The sequence below is a fragment of the Pseudonaja textilis genome, chromosome 3 (assembly GCF_049901715.1).
Source record: "Pseudonaja textilis isolate UNSWEBS1 chromosome 3, rPseTex1.2, whole genome shotgun sequence".
NCBI lineage: Eukaryota > Metazoa > Chordata > Lepidosauria > Squamata > Elapidae > Pseudonaja > Pseudonaja textilis.
The window spans coordinates 192,182,772-192,191,981 of NC_141992.1; the positions used below are offsets into that span (position 1 = coordinate 192,182,772).

General features: G+C 40.2%; 1 protein-coding gene across 1 annotated transcript in view; it reads left to right on the forward strand.

The window, feature by feature from the left end:
• KHDRBS3 (KH RNA binding domain containing, signal transduction associated 3) overlaps positions 1 to 8,756 on the forward strand; it is a 117,742-nt gene extending 108,986 nt beyond the window's left edge. The window contains exons 10-11 of the transcript XR_003374378.2: positions 93 to 145; positions 8,506 to 8,756. The gene's annotated coding sequence lies outside the window, so the exon portion shown is untranslated. The remainder of the gene's footprint in view (positions 1 to 92; positions 146 to 8,505) is intronic.
• Positions 8,757 to 9,210: the final 454 nt, after the last annotated feature.

Consider the following 9,210-nt stretch of genomic DNA (forward strand, 5'->3'; position numbering starts at 1 on the left):
ATGGTTTATGATTTGCTCTGTTGATTTTAGATTTTAGAAAAGCGGAATTCTTGAATTAGTAAAAAAAAAAGGCATTTTCTTCTTTTTATTAGGAGTCAAATGGAACGTATGGAGACCAAAGAGACCTGTTTCTCTTGATACTTTGGTAGGTATCTATTTTTTTTTTTTTTAATTTTAAGCTTTAGTTAATAATGTACTGGAAGATTGCTTTCAAATAACTAACTCGTGTTTCAGACTGTTTGACGTTTTTCTACCGATCAGGGGGAAAAAAATGGGAGATTTCTAGCCAAAATTTTTCTCCACTTCCAGAGTGTCCAATTGCACCATCAATGGTGACTCGGAAGCTATGGTTGATGCTTCCTTACTGCATTGGAATTCAGAAACGGTTGACGTTGATGCCATTGGTCGACCTCAAGGTGTGGTTCCATTTTTGTGGTGGAAGGCATTTTTATAGGGTAGATGGGGGGAAAAAAATCAAGAACTTGAGGTCCTAATGGACAATCACTTAAATATGAGCCAGCACTGTGCTGCAGCTGCCAAAAAAGCCAACACAGTTTTCGCTGCATAAACAGAGGGTTAGAATCAAGATCATGTGAAGTGTTAATACCACTTTATAATGCCTTGCTAAGGTCACACTTGGAGTAATGCATCCAGCTTTGGTCACCACATTGTAAAAAAGATGTTGAGACTCTATAAAGAGTACAGAGAAGAGCAATAACAATGATTATGGGATTGGAGGCTAAAAAATATAAAAAACAGTTGCTGGAACTGGATATGTCTAGTTTGATGAAAAGAAGAACTAGGGGTGACACGATAGCAGTGTCCTGAGGGGATCACATTGATCCCCTTTTTGTGACCCGAGAAGCAAAGTCAATGGGGAAGCCAGGTTCACTTGAATGACCACGTTGCTAATTTAACAACCACGGTGATTCCCTTACCAAATGTGGAGAGAAAAGGAGTAAAATGGGGCAAAACTCACTTGTAACAAATTTCTCACTTAGCAACACAAATGTTGGCCTTGGTTGTGGCCGTAAGTGGAGGACTACCACTGTATTTAGGAGGCTGGGAACATGTGATGGCCTTTTGTGTTCTTCCCAGCTGACGTCCAACAAGCAATTTCAACAAGGGTGGCTGGCTTTAGTTAACAACCACATAATTCACTTAATAATTAGGCATTCGTTTAATAGCTGTGCCCACCCCCAAAAATGGGTGAAAATCACTCAACCTTGCTTAGAAAAAAATTTCTCATCCCAGTTGTGATGGTAAGTCAAGGATTATTACCTCTCTGCATATTTGAAAAGAATCCTGCATTGAATTCATTGCACGATCCTTTTGTGTGACTTGTTCTCTTTCTGGGAAGGATAAAATCCTAACAGGTGATGTGTGGCTGTAAGAATTTTTGGCAAGTATCTCCCAACTGTTTAGGTCATATCCTTCAAAAACTTCAGATGCAGGATGTTGATTTTTTCCCCCCGCATCTGATATCTTATTTTGAGGGAGTTTTTTGTGGTGTGAAATTGCAATCTGATCTGGGCCTTACATAAAATCCCAGCTGTGCAACAAAATTCAGAACTACATTTCAAATCTGTCTTCCCCAATTTGTCTTCACCTCAGACCTGCTGGATAGCTGGAGACTCCGCGTTGGTCTAGTGTTGGGGAGTTTAGTCCAGAACATTTGGAAGACTATCAATATGGGGGAAACAGATGCACATCTCAAGGACAAAAATATTTTTATTTTTAATTATATAAAATACAAAGAAGAGAAGAACACGATAGAAAATGAAGGGAAGGGAAGGGGACAGGGAAAAAACATTGACTTTGGTTTTGTTGATTAGAAAAAATTGATGTTATGGGAATGGCTAGTTATATATCAATGTATATAAAAGCAAAAAGTTGAGATTGGAGCATGTTTATTTTGTACTGTGCTAAGGAGAATTAGAAGTCAAGAACAAAAGTCTATCCATTGTAACTATCCAATGTAAGAGTTGGTTTGAGGAAACCGCATGTAGAAGGAGTTTAAGGTATGTCCCAAAGGTGCTTTTTCAAAAGGCAACTGGACTTTGTTTTTTTCCTTGAAGACTTCTCATCCAAGAAGCTTCTTCCGTTCTGAGTGAATGGTGGAGAATGGAAGGATTTATATTCCTTGCAGTCATCTGGTCATTAGCCCTCTCTCTGAGAATCATTGAGGCCACTTGGAGATTTATCTGTGCCCTCAGGGTCATCTGAATGGTTCAAATAGGTGTGGAGCCTTGGAACTCGTTGTAAACAGGAGATAGGTAGTGTCGTATTCCTTCCCATCTGTTGAGAGAGGGCAGTTCAATTTTAACATAGGTGGCCTCTTTGTTTACAACGCAGTTCCAAGAAGGTTCCACACCCGTTTGCACTATTCACGTGACCCTGAGGGCACAGATAAACTCGTGGCCTCAACGTCTCTCAGCGAAAGTGCTAACAACCAGATGACTGCAATGAATATAAATCCTTCCATTCTCTCACACAGAACTGAAGAAGCTTCTTCGATGAGAAGCAAAACGTCTTCAAGGAAAAAAAAAACAAAGTCCAGTTGCCTCTTGAAAAAGCACCTTCAAGATAACCATAACTTGGATGATTGAGAATCTCCTTAGACCATTTAGTTAAAGGTATATGTTTAGAAAGATCAGTATTTTTGTGCCTCTCCCCCCACCAAAAAATCCACTCCTCCTCCCTCTCTCTCTCTCTCACACTGCTTCCAAAGAATCTTTTAAAGAATCCATTTATGAGATTTCAATAATAGCCAGTTATATAGAATTTTGAGTATCAGTTCCTTACATCTTTTCCATCTCAATCTGCTGAAGCTTGTTTACTCGCCATTTGATATCATATTTACACCGTTTGGGAAAATAGTATGCTGAAAATACTATGTGTTTAACCATGGCATAGTAGTGTGATAGCACCGTCTTCAATAGCTTCCTTTCTCTCCCCCCCTCAAATAAAAACCTATTCACATAATGGCAGGTGTTTTCAGAGTATGAAATGCTGCACATTTTATGAGAATTGATGAACTGTTCGCTCCTTAAGGGGCAGCATAGAATATGTTATTGTTTTTTTATGAAAGCCTCTTCCAGAACTTCCAGAAATAAAAGTCATTTTGAAAAGTACAGAATCTCAGAAAGTACCACTGCCAGGCTAGTGGTTAAGTGCTAACACAAGAACAGTTTTCGTTTCTGTTTTTCTAGAGGTTAGGCCAGATAACACCTTTGAATCCAATAATGGAACAAATTTATTCCTTTGAGAATGCTATAAGCCTCCCAGAGCCAGTTGTGTGTCAGTTGGGATGCTGTGTAAATGTAATTAATAAAATTTCATAAACATTCTTTAATTAATCCACGTGGAATGAAATAATACCATATTTTTTAATTTAAAAATGTGGCTTGGAATATAAAGATCAGATTGCTCGTTCGTGTACAGAAAGTTCAAACTCATTTAACTATTGGTAGTCCTTGACTTACAATCCTTTGTTTAGTAGCCATTGGAAGTTACAGACAGCACTGAAAAAAGTAATGCATTAGTTCTTGAAGTTACAATCATTGCAGCATCCCCACAGTCACATTATCAGGTGCTTGTCAGCCATTGTATATTTATGAAGTTTTGTTTCTAATAAACAAAGTCAATGGGAAAAGCCTGGTCTGCTTAAAGGCCATGTGACTCACTTAATGTTGTGGCCTGCCAGCTGCCAGCAGAGCTGGCGGCAGACTCAGAATGTGAGGAGGTTGGGGAAGAACTTAGGCCAGTTCTGGAACCTGGGGAAGGCTCTGATGGATGCTCAGTGTCAGACGCAGAGATAGAGACAAGGCCGTCCAGCATTTCCCAGCCAGAGAGGCAGCTGCCTTTGGAGTCAGAGATGAGTGAGGAGGAGGAACAGCTGGGGCCCGTTCTGGATGCGCGTATGCACAGAGCAGATAGGAGAGGTGAACAACGGAGGACAATGAACCAGCTCAGGAAGCAAAACAAACATGGCCACTGACTGGCCCCTCCCTGGCTGGAGAATAAATAGGAGGAAAGGGGAGTGGTTTGATTGTCGCATACAACTATTCGCATTTCTGGAAAGTTTGCTCCTTATGTTTGTTTCGTGGGACAAAGACTGCCTTGCCAGAACTGATGTCTATTTCTCTGTTTGAACTGACTTAATTGGCAGCCTCTGGGCTGGGAACTCACAACTTTGCATATATCATAACGAGCTGATAAGGACTATTGACTTCTTGCAGGACTCTTGCCTGGACTTTCTGTTGGTGAATGCAGTTAATTCCCAGAGGGGTTTTTCTTTGCGGAGAGTCTGTTTAATCCTTCTGCGAAGGCCGGGTCAGAACACTGACGACCGTGGCAAAAACAGTAAAATCAAGTCTGCCTCTCTTATCGACTGACTTGTTTAGCAATGGAAGTTGCCATCATAACTTGAAGATACCTGTACTATAGTGTCATGAGTAAGCAATTGCTAAAAGCCAGAGTGGATCCACTGATTCAGATTGGGCCATTTTAAAATTGATAAAAAATGTCAATTTTTGTGCTATTGTCTGTATTTCTCAAAACAGTTGTGGAGATTTGACAAGGTAACTCCGCTAATTTGGCAGCTGAACAGCATCATTTCTTTTTGTACATCCAGAATTTGCATCTGTTTGTTTTTTGTTCTATCTAGACCAAAGGTTTCTGAATTAATCTGCCTAAATAAAAGTTAAGGTTAAGTATGAGATTTAAGGGGGTTGTGTTGACTAGTTTTTTGGGTCTTCCTCTTCCCAAAGTTAATATTTTTCTGTTTTGGTCTGTCAGTTAATTAAGGACTCGTAATTACTGTGTAGTCTAGAATGATCTTTTCCCCATGAGAAGGAAATGAAATGGCTGTCTAATGCATAGAATATAGGTACTCGTGTTTCAGAAATGAACCAATTGATTCTTCATTTTAATTTAATGCATTTAAGTACAGATATTGATTCAGTTTACCAATTATCTGCACATCTAACTTATTCAGATCCAAACTATTCAATATTGGTCTAGGTTTACGAGAAAAAGCATTTAGTTTTTATGATTCTTGAAAATAATGCAGTTTTTATACATACTTTTTCATAATGATGATAGATCTTTTTTTCCTTGTTCTCATTAAAAGTTAAATTTCTGCTTAGGCAATATTTCTTTCCAAATGCATGATCTTCCGAAGAAAATATTCTCTCATTTATTTATTTATTTATTTTAAAGGAAGTATAATTTAGAAGTCTTAGAGTAAGATGGCTGGCTGGGGAGTTGCAGTCCATCTGTCTTAAAGTTGCCAAGGTTGGATACTCCTGATATACAGAGAAAAAAAAAATCTGAAAATGTTAATCTCTGTTTTTAGTCCAGAGTATAAGCAATAGGTTGCTTAGCTTTAATTTAGAATTTATACACTGCTCAAAAAAATAAAGGGAACACTTAAACAACACAATGTAACTCCAAGTCAATCACACTTCTGTGAAATCAAACTGTCCACTTAGGTAGCAACACTGATTGACAATCAATTTCACATGCTGTTGTGCAAATGGAATAGACAACAGGTGGAAAGCATAGGCAGTTAGCAAGACATCCCCAATAAAGGAGTGGTTCTGCAGGTGGTGACCACAGACCACTTCTCAGTTCCTACGCTTTCTGGCTGATGGTTTGGTCACTTTTGAATGCTGGCAGTGCTTTCACTCTAGTGGTAGCATGAGATGGAGTCTACAACCCACACAAGTGACTCAGGTAGTGCAGCTCATCCAGGATGGCACATCAATGCAAGCTGTGGCAAGAAGGTTTGCTGTATCTGTCAGCGTAGTGTCCAGAGCATGGAGGCGCTACCAGGAGACATGCCAGTACATCAGGAGATGTGGAGGAGGCCGTAGGAGGGCAACAACCCAGCATCAGGACTGCTACCTCCGCCTTTGTGCAAGGAGGGACAGGAAGAGCACTGCCAGAGTCCTGCAAAATGACCTCCAGTGGGCCACAAATATGCATGTGGCTGCTCAGAAACAGACTCCATGCGAGTGGTATGAGGGCCCGACGTCCACAGGTGGGGGTTGTGCTCACAGCCCAACACTGCAGGACGTTTGGCATTTGCCAGAGAACACCAAGATTGACAAATTTGCCACTGGCGCCCTGTGCTCTTCACAGATGAAAGCAGGTTCACACTGAGCACATGGGACAGACATGACAGGGTCTGGAGACGCTGTGGAGAATGTTCTGCTGCCTGCAACATCCTCCAGCATGACCGGTTTGGCAGTGGGTCAGTAATAGTGTCGGGTGGCATTTCTTTAGGGGGCCACAGATCCCTCCATGTGCTCTCCAGAGGTAGCCTAACTGCCATTAGGTATTGAGATGAGATCCTCAGACCCCTTGTGAGACCATATGCTAGTGCGGTTGGCCCCGGGTTCCTCCTAATGCACGACAATGCTAGACCTCATGTGGCTGGAGTGTGTCAGCAGTTCCTGCAAGACAAAGGCATTGATGCTATGGACTGGCCCACCCGTTCCCCAGACCTGAATCCAATTAAGCACATCTGGAACATCATGTCTCGCTCCGTCCACCAACGCCACGTTGCACCACAGACTGTCCAGGAGTTGGGGGGTGCTTTAGTCCAGGTGTGGGAGGAGATCCCTTAGGAGACCATCCACCACCTCATCAAGATCATGCCCAGGCGTTGTAGGGAAGTCATACAGACACGTGGAGGCCACACACACTACTGAGCCTCATTTTGACTTGTTTTAAGGACATTACATCAAAGTTGGATCAGCCTGTAGTTTTTTTTTTTCCACTTTAATATTGAGTGTAACTACAAATCCAGACCTCCATGGGTTGTTAAATTTGATTTCCATTGATAATTTTTGTTTGATTTTGTTGTCAGCACTTTCAACTATGTAATGAACAAAGCATTTAATAATAGTTCATTCATTCAGATCTAGGATGTCTTATTTTTGTGTTCCCTTTATTTTTTTGAGCAGTGTATATCTGCATATCTGAATCATACATCTATAAGAGGAAAAGTCCGTTCACCATTCTGATTAATGATGTAGTTCATTCACTATTTTGATTAATAGATGGTAACAACAGTAAGCTTAAAGTCACAAAACATCAAATTGGGAGATTTCCAGACCAATTGCCAGGGTTTTTTTTGCATATATTTTTAAAATATTAACCAATTGAACCAAATACAGCAGACAATGGGATAAAATGAACTGTTGTAAGGCAAAACATAGAAGAAGCAAAACAATCAAGTCAATTAATGAGATCTATAGTGCTTTTAATGTTCTAGAAATTGGTTTTATTGAAATTTTTTCTGAAAAATTATATACATATACAATATATATACATATACATTATATATACAGTACACACACAAACATATATACACACACACACACACATACACACACACGCACACACCTGAGGTATAATGGTACCTTGGGACTCTACTGCTTTGAATCTCATCGAATTTGATACTCAATTTTCAATGTGAAAATTTTGTCCTAGTACTTACCATTTGTTTGGTACTCAATGCACAAGCTAGAACATGTCGCTCTCATCTGCCTTGTGTCTCACTGCATTATTCCCTATGGGAAAAAATCGTTTGGTACACCTCGCGCCTCCAGGATGAGTACCAAGGTACCACTGTAATTTGATTTTTTGCACATATAGGTAGCTCATGCTTGCAGCTTTGTAAATCCCAGTCAGAATCAGATTTTGTTATGTTGGGGATCCCCAGTCCACAACTCGGTACTGTTGACTGCAGCCTGTTGAGAAGTGGTCTGCGCAAGTGGTGGGCAAGTAGACACACACGCAAAGCTTCATTTGTGTACGCGGCAGACACACCCACAAAACCATCCCTCTCACCCCCCCCCTCTGCTGCCGCCAATGCTGCTACTCCGCAGAGCCAAGAAGGTGGGGGACTACTGTGTTATGCTACAGCTCAAGTCACAGGCAGTCAAAATAATGACAGCCCTGTTCTTGACATATCCATGTTAGATTACGTTTGAAACATGAAATATTAAAAAGTCTCTTTTAATGTGGAGCTTGCTGTTTTAAGCTTTGGCGGCGCAGTGGTTAGAGTGCTGTACTGCAGGCCACTTCTGCTGACTACCGGGTGCCTGCAATTTGGCAGTTCAAATCCCACCAGGATCAAGGTTGACTCAACCTTCCACCCTTCTGGGATGGGTAAAATGAGGACCCAGATTGTTGGGGGCAATATGTTGACTCTGTAAACTGCTTAGAGAGGACTGTAGAGCACTGTGAAGCAGTATATAATAAGTGTTATTGCTATTTCAGTCGTAGATCATTTCTACCAAACGGTAAAGCCAGGGCAATGTTAATTTGCTATTCCTTCTCAAACAAATTATTACTCTTTCTAATTGCTATTTTCCATCCTTACAACATGAAAGTCCCAAGAGAACTATCAATTGTTATTAATGTTATATATATATATATATATCTATATATATAAAACAACTGTGTGTCTTTTGTTCTGCTGTTTTCCAGGGATTTCATCATGGATATGGACAGCTTCAAAATCCTTCCTTCACCAACGTGCCTCCAAAACTATAGCCAGTTTGTAGATGAAACAACAGTACAATTTTTATGTTGCGCCTCTCTCTCTCTTTTTCTCTCTCTTTTTTTTGTCCTAAACTTTGTAACACAAAATAGCTTTTCGGAATCTTTGTTTTAACTCCAAAGTGTTTCATCACTTATTATTGTAACTTTGAACAGATGTAAATAAACAGTGGGGTTTTTTTGTAATTATCCTGCGCAAAAGAATCTTCTTCAATTATGAATCTTTTTCGTAGATGGATGACTTCAATTTTCACATCACTCAGCTCAATGACTCTTTAAGAATAACCTGAGATATACTTTCTTTCAAGCTTGCCTATTATAGAAAGGTGGTTATCTACTATGGGTGCAATCAGAGGAAGCAAACAGGCAGAAAATACTTCGATTAAATGTCAACAGGCTTTCTAAATATAAAGTCACATGAAGAGAAAGGAGAGGGAACCCAACATTTAATTCCATGCTGTTGGTAGAAAATCAGTTAACCGAAAAGCCTTCCTCACTGGTGTTGAGTTGTTGCCAGCATAGCACAGGGCACCAAAGTGTCTAATAACAATTTTAAAACCACATTCACCTTCTTTCAATCTGGCTTCCCATAAACTATAACCAACATAGAGGGATAGAATCAAGAGCTCATGA